Source organism: Camelus ferus, chromosome 8, assembly GCF_009834535.1.
Source record: "Camelus ferus isolate YT-003-E chromosome 8, BCGSAC_Cfer_1.0, whole genome shotgun sequence".
NCBI lineage: Eukaryota > Metazoa > Chordata > Mammalia > Artiodactyla > Camelidae > Camelus > Camelus ferus.
The window spans coordinates 57,746,451-57,762,742 of record NC_045703.1 but is presented as its reverse complement, the minus strand read 5'-3'; the positions used below and the strand labels follow the sequence as shown (position 1 = coordinate 57,762,742).

General features: G+C 35.0%; 1 long non-coding RNA gene across 6 annotated transcripts in view; it reads left to right on the top strand.

Annotated features, from left to right (window-relative positions):
• Window positions 1-16,292, top strand: part of LOC106729714 — a 284,345-nt gene that overhangs the window by 186,292 nt on the left and 81,761 nt on the right. For 5 of the 6 annotated variants that reach the window (XR_004322047.1, XR_004322048.1, XR_004322050.1 and 2 more), the window contains exon 4: window positions 858-960. The exons of the other annotated variant lie outside the window; for it this stretch is intronic. This is a non-coding gene — a long non-coding RNA (uncharacterized LOC106729714). The remainder of the gene's footprint in view (window positions 1-857; window positions 961-16,292) is intronic. 6 annotated transcript variants of the gene reach the window in all.

The following is a 16,292-nucleotide window of genomic DNA, read 5'->3' as shown; positions in this document are numbered from 1 at the left end:
GAGCACTTGAAGTAAGGCTACTGTGATTGAATTTTAAATATCATTTCAGTTTACATAACTTTGATTTAAATAGCCACATGTGGCTAGTGGCTACTTTACTCAGACAGGGCAGATAGAATGTTTTGTTCAATGTATCTCAGCCAACATTCTATCAGAATTTACAAGGGCCGTTTTGTGTAACCCTCTTGCCTTGAGGTTTTTCCCAGAAATCTCCAGCTGAAAGACTTCTCTTCATTGTGTTAATTACTAAGCACTGTCATTGGACTCTAGAAGTGTCCCTTCTCTATCCTGTCTCCTATTATGCTTTCTGTCACTTCTGCCCTCACCTGAGATGTTAGAAATTCATTGACAGAAGGGACTGATTAGAGAGCTTATGCTTAATAAAAACTCAATGAACATTTGTTGAATAAATGCAGACAAAATTGCACCAACCATAAATGTCTGGATGCACTTATGTTCTGTGGAAGGCATACGTATTACCAGGCAACAAATATATACCCATTGAGGTCCATGTGTTCAAAAATGTCACCAGTTAGATGGGAAGGCACGTGTCCCGGCTGTGTGAGAGAAACTGGGTCAGTAATATAGGTAGGAGAGAATGACTAATCTATAAAGTGACCACAGGTGTTAGCCTATTTTATTTGACTTGGAGGCAAAAATAATTGTGGAGATCGGAAGTACTAATGATTTTTATTAGAGGAAATGAGGGGGCATGGCCACTCAGAATACACTGGAACACTTCATGAAGAATCCTGGGATCAGTCCTGGTGAAATAGTTATACATACATCCTGACCCACGCTTTTTCCCAGAATTAGTTTGTAAAATGATGAACTCTCACTTCCCAAATTTTCTGCAGATGCTACCGTTGCTGGGGAAATGTCACTGTTAGAGAACAGAAAACTATTATTCCAAAGAGTATTGAAGACTGACTGAATCGGGTCTGGAACATTATTGAAATGGTAAGATAAACCCAAGTACTTTCTGATAAAAGAAAAAGTCTTTTTAAAAAATGTGGTCCCTTCTGAATTATGGCCAAGTGTCACCGAGTCATTTTCAGTGAAATTTTATCTATTAACGGCGAGGAGATGGGACGAGGTTCTGGGCGCCTCCTGGGAGCCCCGCAGCTGAGGCTGCTCTCCCTTGAGATTGCTGGTAATGGAAGCAGCTGAAGCTGGAGGTCATTAACATTTTGAGAACACCACAAACTGACACTGTGTAATATTATGACATTTCATCCCAAGACATTTAATCTCTTTTAATCAGTGTTTATGTTGGGGATACTTCACAGTTATTTGCTTTTGCATAAAAATGAAATGCTTTGGCATGTCATCAACATAAGACTGGTTTACTTATTACCCAGTGCCATTGTTTCCAGATTTCTCTCCCTCCCTCCCCTGCTCCTCTCTTCTCTCCCTCCTTCCCTCCCTTCTCCTTTCCCCTTCTTTTTCTCCCTTCATTGTTTCTGGCTTTTGCCTTCATCCCTGCTATGTTTGAAAGCCCTTCCAATTTTTCCCTTCGCTGATATTCTTCCTGGCATGTTGGTGGCCTGGGGTTCTCATGCCACCTTCTTAGTAAATTTTTAGTGTCGTGTCTGGAAGAAAACCCATCTCATCTCTTTTAAAAACGCTCATGATCCTCCTTGTCCTTGGTTAGAAGCAATTGTTCTCTGGTTTTTGCTCCATGGATGACTTACCTGCATGTACTTTTCCTCCCCCAACTTTCCTCCTCTCGTTTGCTTCCGATATTGTTAAGTTTCCAGCATCTGTCTTCATGCCTCCGATTCACTTTCCTTCTTGTGTGGGGGGCCCTTAAGAGCTACTTAAGTTTTTCTTCCCCCCTTCGAAACCATTTCATTAAGTGCAGAACCGATCATTGTTGATTATTTTATGTTAGAGGAAGTATATATTTTCTTGTATAAACAAGTGGTTGCACGTTGTAATCCATGAACTAGGAGTAATTTTCTTTATTTAAATGAACAATTACATTATAAATTATAAATCTTTTATTGTGCCATGTGGTCAAAACCTAATCTCAGTTTTGGGGAAGTGTTTCTCAACCTTGACGCTGCTGGCATTTGGGGCTGCATAATTCTTTGTTTAGAAGGCCTGTTCTGTACCCTGTAGAAGGTTCAGCAGCATCTCTGACCTCTGCCCATCAGGCACCAGTAGCACTTCCCACTTGTGACGACAAAACTTGTCTCTAGACATTGCCGAATACCTGCTGGGGGGCAAGAGAGCCCCACATTGAGGACCCATGGGCTTAGTGGAGTGCCCCTCCCTTTCTGTGGGCTGATGTCTACATTCTAGGGCAGAGAATTAAGGAGGGATGGAGAAGGCCTTCCTTGAAATCACTCTTCATCCACATAGACTCAAATGGAGGGGTCCCTATTCTTGTCTGACCCTGGGCCCCTGCTGTGTCTACCACAGTCTTACAAAGGGCTCTCAGAACAGCTGTCTCTGCTCTGCGGCACAAAGCTATTCCTGCATCATTCCAAGATGCTCCGGGAGGTGACCTCAGGCCTGTGCTGGTACCACGCCGGGGAGCCAGGCAGACGGACAGGATGGACAGGACGGACAGGGATCTTGCTGGCTCCAAGCTCTCCCCTGGGGGTAGGGCCCAGTTCTGCGTGATTTTGATTCCCAGTTCCCTGTGGGAGACCGTTCCCCAGGACACAGAGCTCAGGAACCCCCCCCATCACCTAGACTCCGCTTCTGCTGTGACTGACTCTTCTCACTCCCCGCAGTCCTGACCACTGTTATGTAGTCTGAGGACAAGCCGGCCTGCTCTTTATCTGCTTTTCCAAAGATAATGTTTTATGGCCTAGAAGTTACATCCTTCATAGTTTCGCTTTTAACACCAGAAAGATTTTCTCTGCTTCTCTGCTGTATTATCCCTTCCCTGAGGCAATGAATTCTGCTGCGGGAATGAGTGGAGACAAGGATACAAGAAAATAAAGGGAAAATTTTGGGTTAAAACTTCAATTATTAGAAAAAAAATCACTTGTTTATTTCCCTGCTGTATACTATAAGAATATAAATGGTTGGAAAACTAGATAAAGAGCCATTTGATCCTGAGCCTACAGAAGGTTGATCAGGGCTCTGGGGAAGCAAGACATCCACAGGGAAGCAAAGAGCTTAGACGGTGGTGTCCTGTGGACAGGACTCCCAAGATGGAACTGGGAATTTAAGATGACACAGTATGATTTCATCTGTGCACTACTGTTTTGCTTTGGTTTTTTAAAATTTAAATTTAAATTTTTTATCGAAATATAGTCAGTTTACAATGTGTCAATTTCTGGTGTACAGCACAATACTTCAGTGATATTGGAACATACATATATTCATTTTCATATTCTTTTTCACCAAAAGGTACTAGAAGATATTGAATATAGTTCCCTGTGCTATAGTTTTTTTTTTTTTAATGAGCAAAGAGTTCCTTAGTAATCCTCTGCAGTTCTGGTCATCTGGTGATCACTGCTCTTCGCAAGTCCTCTGGTCCACTCCTCACTCACAATTCTCCAATGTATATTTGATTTATATTCTTTTTTTCTAAAGTATTAGTGTAAGCCGTGAATTATTTCATGGCGTTTTAATTTAAATAGATGATGTAGGGTTTCTATTTTTTTCACTCAATACTTAAATTGCATTCCTCTGATTACTAGTGATTTTGGGCACCAGTCACTAGTGATTTGGGTTTCTTTGGCTCTGAATTGACTCAAACATCCTTTACTCATTTTTAAAATTTGGGATTCCTGTGCTTTTTTCAAATATATGAGTTTCTTTCTTTTATAGATAATAATTTCCTTGTGGTTTTAGACATGGCAGATGTCATATCTCTGCAACATCTTTATGTTAACTTGATTCACAGGAATTCATAATTTGATGTGATTAAAACCATCAATGATGCTTTCAGAATTTTGTTTAAGAAGTTCTTCCTAACCCTAGGGTACATTATCTCCTGCCTTTATGATTCACTTTGGTTTATTTCTTTAATATATCTGGATTCCATTCTTGTAGGTGATGATAGATAGGGATTTTTCTCCATAACGAGCAGTTTTCCAATCATCACTTACTAAACAGTCTGACTTGTGCCATCTTTATTGTGTAATAAATCTCAAATATGAGTCTATCTCACAGCTATCCTGGCCTATAGGTCAATTTGCCTATTTTTGTATTCATATTATACTGCTTTTAATATAATGACTTTCTAGTAAGTCTTAGTAGCTGTTAGGCCTAGTGTCCATCTCAATAGCTTATCATAGCAATGTTGTCTACAATCATAATTCAGGGTTGCTTGTAAGCATCATCTTGGGGACTAAGATTTCAACACATGGGTTTTGGGAGGACACAAACATTTAACCCATAGCACCTCATGACAGAGAGTACATGAATCAAGAGTAACTCTTAAATGTTGCTGGTGGGAGTATACACAGATACAACGAGTAGGGAAAACAAGTTCGTACCATTTTGTAAAGTTTTAACATGCACAGTCTCCATAATACACCAGTTCTATCCCTGCCTGTATCGTATCATAAAGAAGTACCTGCTTATACATCCAAAAGAGAGATACAAGAATATTTGCACCAGTATCAGCAACAAAATGGCGATGATACCATGTCTTAGGGAAATGGTTGAACAAATGAAACAATATTTGTATAATGAGACATCTATTCAACAATAAAGTTGAACTACAATATGGAGCACAATGAATGAATATTAAAAAACATTACTGAGTGAAAAAAGCAAGACTCAAAAGAATGAAAATAAGCTTTCAGTTTCATAAATTTAAAAACATAAGCAAAACTAACATGTATTAAAAGAAAAGTGTGTGATGAAAAACTAAAACTCAGGCTAGTGAGTTCTAACGATGTAGAGTGAGAAAGGAGAAAAGATGATGGAGGACAAAGAAGTGTCGATGGTGTGGATAAGACTTTCTTTTTTAATTAGTGGTGGTTCATGAGTGTTTGCTTAATTTTTTATGTTCATAACTTGTATATGTCACATACATTCCTTTCACATATCAAATATTCCAAAATAAAAAAGTCCAAGGCAAGTACACTTTACCTGTTTATTAAAGTGACAAAAAAAAAAAACCTGTCAGCATGTGCTATATCTTCTATTATTCTTAATGATCCCTTTCTCCTTGAAAATCACTTTCTATCTTCTTTACCCCCTTTGCACTTATTTTTTAATCAAATTTTACTGTTTCATATTTTAATTATTTTAGTTTAATTTTTTAATCTGTTTACTCCACTTGATGGTAAGGTCCATGAACCAGTTAATTTCCATTCGATTCCCTCCTATCCATTTTCTATAACTCTTGGCTCTGCACTGTGCTGAAGACTGTATCACCTTGACTTGTTTGCTCTCATATTTCCAGTTGGATTTGGCCAATGGGAAGTCCTGGTAAACTAGAGTGTAAGAAGAGAGAGAGATTAAGGAACTTCTTCCTATAATTTCCTTGTCTTTGGGTGTGTCTGTATCCCTTGTGACTGTAGCTTCTTCCAGGCAGCTTTTCCTCCACGTCTCAAAGTCTTCTTGGTTTAACACTATGTCCCCTTTGCCCATTCAACGTTAGATGTGGTAGTGGCTTCTCACTGTTGCTGGTCTTGGGATGCCTCAACTTTCCTGTCTATTCCCTAAATATTTCCTCACATATCTAAGCAGCTTTTGCATTAAAACCATTTAATTTGTACCACCTGGGGTAAATTTTTATTCCTGCCAGAATCTTGTTATATTCTTGGTCGGTCTCAGTCACTGCTGTTTCCTCAACAACTAGAATAACACCTAACACCACAGTAGTAATCAAAAAAAAAAAAAAAAGGTACTGATAGATGGCTCCATGGATAACATGCCACAGATAATTACCATGTGATTGTGTCCCACCAGCAGCAGTTGTTTAAGTTGGGGCCAAGAAATTGACTCCTGTAGTTTGGATCCACCTATTGGCTAGGAGCAGTCCATGAGAAATCTGGCATGAACGTTACCCAGAGAAAATGACTGTAACTAAATAACACTCATCAGATTCTCCTCCTTGGAGGATTTGAATGGAAAATACAAAAAGGGTGTTCCAGTTGGTAATGAAGGCTGATGCTGGAAAAGATACAGAAGTCAGAGATGATAATGTGGCAGTGGTTGCGAGAGACTGGAAGTACGCAGAGGTTGTGAGTACATTCAAGTTCAAAGCACAGATGTCATGACTAAGCAGAAAATAAAAGAAATCCATCAGTAGAGCTAAAGAGAGGAGCTGAGTCACAGTATTGGGAAGAGATTGTCTAACTAAAGAATGACAAGTTAATTTGGTAGTAAAACAACTTTGGACCCTAAATCAACTTCTAATTCTCAAACTCTATTCCTCTCCTTTGAGATCCAGAATGTATGTTACTGGATTAGCAAAGATTCCCTTAGTCCTCTTTTCCATATATATTTTTACAACAAATCCTGATTATCTGAAGTTCTAGCAGATACAAAAAAGTGGAAAAACCAAAGTTCAGCTCCCAGTCTGGCATTTTTCCTACCACATCTCTCACATTGAGTTATCAATCACATTTTTTAATCTCATTTATGATTCCTTCCTACTTTAGAGAAAGTTTAAAAACCTATTCTTTGATAGTTTTACCATGCAATGATTGCAGTCTAATATTTCTTTTCTTTCACATTATTTGTGTGAGTTTTGGAAAATATTGACAACAAAGAGAAGGTATTCCAATGGGTAACTTCAAATTTCCCAAAGTCCATTATATGTATTTTTTTTACAGATATAAATTTCTAGTGGAGAAATAGAAAAATATCAAAATTTGGGTGATGACAGTGAGGGGTATTCCATAAAAGATGGATTATTTCATTCTTACAAAATTTTAATCTCTGATATCCAAAATCCCAAGCAGAACTGCTCTGAGAATAGACTCACGTGGAGAGGCAGCTCAATAGAGAATGAAGCGATAATGCACAGGACAGAGAGCACTTGAAGGCAGCAGCACTAGGATCATATAAAGGGAGCCCAGCACAGAGGGATGCATTCTTTTCCGCAGATTCATAAAGGAGTGATTAGCATGAGAGAAATGTAGGAGTGTCATTTATCTTGATTGTCCCAAAGCCCTTGACAGAATATTTTCCTGAAGACTCTTTCACAAAAAGTGAATTCAAATTGCCTTGGAAATTGGCTGGTGAGTCCAAAATAAAAGAAAAAAAAAAGATAAATAGCAAGTGTATCTAGTTTTAGGAAGTAGCTGAAAATGACAAAGGAATTGATATCTTTTTTTTTTTCAGTCTTCTCACATTTTTAAAAGTTACCTGAAAGTAGTTTTAAGAATATGTGATGAGTTAAACTTACTGTGTGTTAGGTTTCCTGAGTGCAGAGGTCGTATATTCTGAGCCAAAATGAGGAAGGGTTTTGTTGCTTCTGGGAGCAAGAGGTGGTGAGATGCCATTTGGTGGCCAATTTATTCAAATTCCTGGCATGTTCCTTACGTATGTAGGAATTTTGGGACAAATTTTTAAATGAAGATAATTCTAGAAATTTCTGGACATATATTATCAAGCAGTGAGATTTGTAATTCCTGATAACAAGGAGCTTAGAATCTAGGATAAGGAAGTTGAGACTTGCTCACCACATCTTAAGTATGATAAAACAATTTCAAAAACCTGGAGATAACAGAACATATCTACATCATTTCTGATTGTCTTTTTTCTCCCCATTCTAACCCTTTCTTCTTCTTATAATCTTAAAATATTAATTGGATTATGTCATTAACCTTAAAATCCTTCAAGGACCTTCCATTGCACTTTGAAAATAATTTGGAGATCTTGTTAATCACTGTATTTTCTGCCTGTCCCTACCTAGACAGTGGTAGGAATGTAGTAACAATTTCTATCAATAAAAATGGTTAATGTGGCTGACATACAAAATGGACCCTAAAACATCAGGTATTTTTAGTTCCTGTGTCTGATTGGTTCACCAAATCAAGGATGCATTTAGTTTTGACCACATTATAACCATCAGGCCACTCTAAATGGTTATGTGAATCGTGATCTGCACAGCTTCAGGGATGTCAACTGAAAGAAAAAAGGACAATGTAAGAGTTGTGAATTAAATTTTATTCAGGGCCTTACTGAGGACTAAAGCCCAGGAGACAGCCACTCAGTAGCTCTGAGGAAGCTGTTCTGAAGAGACAGAAGGAGAAGCCAGTTTATATGTGATGTTCTTGGCTAGGGAACACATGCTGTCAAGTAATCTTGGTAATCTTGGTAAAAGAGTATTGCTGGTCACAAAGAAGAGGTATCTCAAGTTAATGATCTTAGTGCTTTTCTGTGTATGGGAAGATGTAAGAGTCTGGGTTCATTCAAATCCTTCCTGAGACATACATCTAACTGTCTAAAGGGGATGCTTGTCCAAAGCAGAGAGGGCCTCATCTTGTTACTGTCTTATTTTCCTCTCAGAGTGAACTGCTGCTCAGCGACTGCAGCAGGCTGTGACTTCAGTCCTTACAGCAGTGAGTGGTAAACCAAAATGCTCTCTCTTCATCTTTGTTTACAGTTCTACAGGGGGCGCATAGGGGTCTGAGAACTTTCTCATATGTACGGAGTCTGTGATTTTCCAAGGCCTTGAAAGCAAATACTTAGCTTTACTCATCTTTCTGTTCCCTGCAGTGTCTATTATTTTATCTAAGACTGAGTTGGGGATTAATTCATATTTATTTATTTAATGGAATTTAAAAATAATCATGAGTGTTCTTATAATATATGTTCTCATTTTGAAATAACTCCAGTTTCAAACTAATATTTTAATATGCATAATTAATTTTTAAAAGTCAAAGGAGAGAATCAAAAATGATTATGTATATACCTTAAATATGTTAACTTTTAAGACATGAAGTGTACATTCACTCAACAATCTTGTGAGATAGGCCTGTCCTTTGGCCTATTATTCTTTGTGTCCATTGATAAACTTCTGAGTTATTTTATTATATTAACCACAAGTATAACACACGATTCTATACTTCTGTATTCTTGAAAGTAGAATAAGAAGGTAGACACTTCTGACACAATTCCAGTTCAGAATCTTTTTGAATTTTTTATCTTCTTTCCCCTCAACCTTGTACAATTGTCTTGTCCACAACTCATCTGATAGTGAATTTTTAAATGAGTTACCTATTTTCAAATCTTTCCAAACCACTCAACCTCACATTGATGGAAACAATTTTATTTTTCCCACTTACGTTTTTAGCTTATTCAATAATAAATTAAATTACATACTTATAATTAGCAGTATAACCAACATAAAGAGTTTGGGAATAGACATCCACTCTTAGTAAGCATATCACTCAAAGCTTAGGGACAGTGTCAACATTCAAAAGGTGTGTGAGTGTGAGCATGCATCCTGTAACAGAGAACTGTGGGTAAGCAGAATCTGTTTACCTGAGGTCACTTTGGAGACCTATTGTTTTGTAATTGTAATTACACTGTAATTACATGATTAACAAGAATGTCTAAATAGTGAGTAGAGTCTAAAAGAGTAAGCACAATGTATTCTAAAGAGCCTCAATATTTAGACTACGGAGAACCTGACACTCTGGACTACATTCTGATCTTAACTAATTTGGGGGCATAACTATGGCTTTAAGATAGAGTGTAGCCATTAAATTTGTGAATCAAAATCCTTTGTGCACTATTCACATACGAAAGTATTTTCAAGAGCAGTGGAAGAAGTGTGAAATTTAAATATACTGGTGAAATTCACCATCGTTTACACTTCGATGCTAATTGTGTTCATGAAAATAACTTTTGCACATAGCACATTTAAAAGGGTTTTCAGGAACGTTATCTCATTTGAACCTCACGACCTGTGAGCTCAGTACTGTGAGTATAGTCATTCCCCTGGTTTCTGAGATGAGGTAGCAGAGGCACAAGAGATTAAGCAATTTGTTTAAGGTTTACAATATTAATACACAACTGTGACTCAAATCATATCGTCTCAGTTTTTGTTTTTCTCTGCTAAAGCTTGTTGTACAATAAATTGTCTTGAGCAGAGTAAATTGTCTTTCTGCAATTGGGGAAAAAAAAGCAATAAATTATTATTATTGTTTCCTTAACTCCATTACCGTATGCCGACTACCGTAAAGCTGCATTTCTCTGTACAGGTCTGCCTTCCCCACTAGACTGAGCTACAGGAGAGCCCTAAGGGATAGCACTTTATCCATTTTAGAAATAAGAATACATTTTAGGAGCGTGTTGTATTATTTCTAAGCAAAATTTGATGTTTTGTAAAAATGGAAGAAAGAAAAATCTTGGAGATTTGAGGAGTAAGAATACTTTAGAGCTTTTTCAGAAGAACCTCAGGATGTGGTGAGTCATGTCATCATCCTCATATTTTAATCCTTATGTATACTAGTTAAACCTATGGTTTTTCTATGTTTAATTCGCCATTTTGTTCTTTATTTTTATTAGTTTCTTCCTGCTGACTTCTTTGTGTGTGTGTGTTTTTTTGATCAAAGTATAATTGACTCACAATATTATATTAGTTTCAAGTGTATGGCATATTGATTCAATAATTTTGTACATTACAATATGATCACCACAATAAGTCTAGTTACCATCTGTTGCCATACAAAGTTATTACAATATTGTTGACTATATTTCCTATGCTGTACATTACATGCCCATGACTCATTTATTTTATAACTGCAGGTTTGTACCCCTTAATCCCCTTTACCTGTTTCTCCCATATTCCTCATTGTTTTCCCTCTGGCAACCATCAGCTTGTTCCCTGGATCTGTGAGTCTGTTTCTGTTCTGTTCTGTTTGTTTGTTATGTTTTTGTTTTTGTATTTTTTGTGTGTGTAATTTTTTTAGATTCTACATATAGGTGATAACAGAATATTTATCTTTCTGTCTGACTTATTTCACTTGGCTGAATACTCTCTAGGTCCACCCTTGTTGTTGCAAATAGCAAGATTTCATTCTTGTTTAATATTCCTTATATAAATACACCACATCTTCTTTATCCATTCGTCTATCAATAGACACTTAGTTGTTTCCATATCTTGGCTAAATTTTAGATAATGCTGCTATGAGCCTTGGAGAGCATATATATTTTTGAATTAGTGTTTCCATTTCTTTGGATAAATACCCAAAAGTGGACTTGCTGTATCATATAGTAGCTTTATTTTTTTTCTTTGAGGAAACTCCATACTGGTTCTATAGTGGCTGTATCAATTTACATTCCCACCAACAGTGCACTAAGTTTCATTTTTCTCTACATACTTGCCAACACTTGTTATTTCTTGTCTTCTTGACAGTAGCAATCCTAATAGGTGGTGAGATGATATCGCTTTGTGGTATTGATTTACATTTCCTTGATGATTAGTGATGTTGAGCATTTTTTTCACATGCTTCTTGGCCAGCTGTATGCCTTCTTTGGAAAAATGTCTATTCAGGTCCTCTGCCCATTTTAAAACTCAATTTTTTTTTTTACATTGGGTTGTATGAATTTTTTTTTTGGTATATTTTGGCTATTACTCCCTTATCAAACATCATTTGTACATTCATTCAGCCCATTCAGTAGGCTGTCTTTTTATTTTGCTGATGGTTTTCTTCCGTGTGAAAACCTTTTTTATTTTCATTTAGTCCTTTTTATTTATCTTTTTTTTTCCTTGCCTGAGGGGACAGATCCAAATATATATATATATATTGCTAAGTCTGACATCAGAGAGTGAATAACCCAGATTTTCTTCTAGGAGTTTCACGGTTTCAGGTCTTACATTTAAGTCTTTAATCCATTTTGAATTCATTTCTTGCATATGGTGTAAAAAATTGTCTAGTTTATTCCTTTGATTGTAGCTGTCCAGTTTTCCTAAGACCATTAATTGAAGAGACTGTCTTTTCCCTATTGTATATTCTTGCCTCCTTTGCTGTAGATTAATTGACCATATATGCTTCAGTTTACTTCTGGATCTCTATTCTGTTCCATTGATCTATGTGTCTGTTTTTGTACCAGTACCATACAGTTTGATTACAATAGCTCTGTAGTAAAGTTTGAAATCAGGGAGCATGAAACCTCCAGCTTTGTTGTTGTTCCTCAATGTTTCTTTGGCTACTTGTGATCTTTTGTGGTTCCATGTAAATTTTAGGATTTTTTGTTCTAGTTCTGTGAAAAATGCCATGGGTATTTTTTATAGGGACTGCATTGAATCTATAGATTGCTTTGAGTAATATGGGTATTTTAACAATATTTATTCTTCCATTCCGTTAGCACGGTGTATAATTTCATCTGTTTGAATTGTCTTCAGTTCCTTTCATCAATATCTTAGAGTTTTCAGAGTATCGCCCTTTCACCTCTTGGTTAATTCCTAGGTATTTTATGCTTTTTGAAGCAATTATAAATTAGATTGTTTTCTTAATGCCTCCTTTTGATAGTTCATTTTTAATGTATAGAAATGTTATAGATTTCTGTGTATTAATTTGTGTCCTGGAAATTTACTGAATTCATTGATTAATTCTAACAGTATTTTGGTGACATCTTTAGAGTTTTCTTTGTATAGTATTGTGTAACCTGCAAATAATGACAATTTTACTTCTTCTTTTCCAATTTGGATTACTTTTTTTTTTTCCCATTTAAGATTGTTGTGTCTAACACTCCCAATACTGTGTGGCAGGAGTGGGCATCCTTGTCTTGTTCCTCATCTTAGAGAAAAAACCTTCAGCTTTTCACTGTCGAGTATAGTATTAGCTATGGCCTTTAATATGTGGAGGCATGTTCTGTTAAGTTTTTTTATTTTAATCATAAGTAGATACTGAATTTTGTCAAATGCTTTTTATGCATTTTTTGAGATGATCATGTAATTTTTATCTTTCACTTTGTTGATGTGGTATATCACATTGACTGATTTGTGGATGTTGAACCATCCTTGTATCCCTGGAATAAATCCCACTTGGTCATGGTTTATGATCCTTTTATTGTGTTGCTGAATTGTGTTTGTCAACATTTTGTTGAGGATTCTTGCATCTATGTTCATCAGGACTTTTATTTATGAATTTTCTTTTTTTGTAATATATTTGGTTGATATCAGGGAAATGCTGGACTCGTAAAATGAGTTTGAAAGTGCTCCTTCCTCTTTTATTTTTTGGAAAAGTTTGAGAAGGATTGTTATTAATTCTTCTTTGAACGTTTGGGAAAATTCACCAGTGAAGCCATTTGGTCCTGGACTTTTATTTGTTGGGAGTTTTTGATTGCTGATTCAATCTCCTTATTAGTAATTGGTCTGTTCAGATTTTCTATTTCTTTGTGATTCAGTCTTGAAAGTTTATATGTTTCTAAGAATTATTTATTTCTTCTAGGTAGTCCAATTTATTGGTGGGAAATTGTTCTTAGTAGTCTCATGATTTTTTGTATTTCTGTGATATTGGTAATAATTCTCCTTTTCATTGTTCATTTATTTGGGCCACAACTCTTTTTTTTCTTCTTCATAAGTCTTTCTAAAGGTTTACCATTTTTCTTTATCTGGTCAAAGAACCAGTTTTTAGTTTCATTGATCATTATTTATTTATTCTTTTAGTCTCTATTTCATCTCTGATCTTTATTATTTTCTTCCTTCTACTAACTTTGGGCTTTGCTTATTCTTCTTTTCTACTTCCTTTAGGTTGAAAATTAGACTGTTTATCTAAGATTTTTCTTTTTTCCTGAGGTAGGCTTGTATTGCTATGAACTTCGCTCTTAGAACTGCTTTTGTTACATCTTATGGGTTATGGAAAGTTTTATTTTCATTTTCATTTATCTCAAGGTATTTTTTAAATTTCTTTTTTGATTCCTCTGTTCATTCATTGGTTTTTTAGTGCATGGTGTTAGCATATGTGTTTTAATTATTCTTTTTCTAACTACTTGAGTTGAATGTTCATTTATTTCATTTTTTTAAATTGAAATCAAACAAGGTTTTGAATTTGTATGAGTATAGACAATATGTCTAATTAGATTTTTTAAAAATAATTAACTATAACTTTTTATAATTTTTTTAAATTGTAAAATTTATTCAAAACAAAGATATGGACAAGAAAGTGAGAATCACCCCTGGTCTTAGCATTAGAGCAGAGATCTGCAAATTACACCCCACAGAAGTAGCTCAAAAGCACCTATAGACAATATATAAACAAATGGACATAACTGTGTTCCACTAAACTCTTTTTTACAAACACATAGGGCAAGCTGGATCTGACCTCTAGGGTACTGATCTTTTTGCTTTTTGTACAATGTGTGTATGTTCTCCAGTTTATTTGCCTTTTTCTTTATTAATGTATCTTTGCCATAGAAACTCCATTTTTGTTTTTTAAAAAATCTTTTATCTTTCAATATGGTCCCTAGGTTTTGTGCATACTTATAAATCCTTTTCTTAACACTATAAAATATTTTTTATAATTACTACCACTAGTTTTGTGGTTTTCAAGTACATCTAAATTTTTAATCCATTTGGAATTTTTATGTGTTTATAATGTGGATAGAAATACAACTTAATTTTCTTTCAAATAAGCAACTATTATTAGTAAGCCATTTTTTGTTTTGTGTATATGAGTATGTTATCTTTGTCAGGTTATATGTCTTGTTCTGACTTCGAAAAAAATAATAGGAAGATTTTATCTTTCTCTCCGTGATCTGAAAACATTTAAATAACATAAAAATTATTTAAAAAGGTTTGCAAAGATTTCCTATGAATAGTGTCATTTGGGGGACTAATTTTATTTCATTTATTGTCTTTAGTCTGTAAAGATTTTCTATATTTTGGGGATTTCTTTTGATAATATATATTTTTCTAGTAAACTGTCAGTTTCTTTCATGGTTACTATTTTATTTTCAGAGCTGGATAAAAATCACTGTTCACTTTTATTTTTTTCTCTGTATATTTTATTATATTCTTTTTAATATCTTAATGTATATTGTGATTTTTTTTCCTGATGATTAGCTAACAGTATGTTTTTTAAAATAACTTTTCCCCTCCTGTAAATTAATTTCTTGTTTCACCTTTATTCATTCCTTCATTTTAATTTCCTTGAGGGTTTTCTTTTACTGTATGTGTACTAATTTGAACCAAATTCTTTGTTTAACTTAATGTGATGTGTTTAGTGATGTGTTTAAGGCTATAAATTTTTCTCTATGTATAGTTTTGACTATAATTTTCCTTTATGTACAACTTTGACTATAGGTCTTAGTTTTGAAATTTTTTCATTATTATTATTGTATAATTATTCCATAATATGAACTGATTTATTATTTCAATTATAAATTTTCTGAGAGGGAGTTTTTACATTTTCAAAAGGTTGGGTTTTTTTCCTTTATATTTCAATTTTACTTATGTTATTATTTGCTAGGCTATTGAACTTAGGCCAAGAAAACTGATCTGAATTATGTGTACCTTTTAGTATTTACTAATATTTACACATATATATATGTATACACACACATATACACACTTGCTTGTATTTAGATCTATCTATAGTATTTTGTCATAAAACAGATATAAACATATTTTAGCATTTTATATATAATTATATACATATATAAATATCAGAATTATAATGTTATTTAGCACAATCTTTGGATTCCTCTGCTCTGAAGCTCCTATATTGCTGTTAAAGCAGATTCCTAGACCCCATTCCTGAAGATTCTGGTTGGGTCAGTCTAAAACCCAGAGCCCCTACTGCAGTGAGCATGTCCTCTGCTGAGAAGGAGACTGGAGTGTCCTAGAGGGAAGCCGTTGTACATTCAGATCCCCTCATTGGCATTTGGTGTTGACTTACTCAGCTCAGTTAACTTTGTTGAGTAGCAACACAAATGACAATGTAGTTCCTTTTCTCCTCCATTCTGCTCTGTTTTTCTAAGAGTTAGAAGTATGATGCACTGGATTTTGTGCTCTTTCCCAGTTTTGTTAAAATTTTCATTGTAGCTATTTCCTAGTTTCATTGGGCATGAACTTTTCTGTATTTACACATTTTGCTGTTTTGATGGTTTTAAAGAGAGATCATTTGCTCATCTTTTTCTTGAAATTCTTCTTTAAAAGTTCTTTAATTATGCTATTTATCCTATTTAGACAGTGATCTTTTCTTATCTGTTATTTATTGTTTTACAAGTCTGTGTTTTCTTGAATTTTCCTGAGAGTGTAAACCATTTTCACCCTAAAAAATTTGGAATGAATCTTTTAAGTCTAGCTTTGGCATGCAATATTTATTTTCTCATTTTTAAATACCTTTTATGCATAGTTTTGCCACTCTCCCTATTTTATTTGAGTAACACAGGTTTATTGTAAGTTT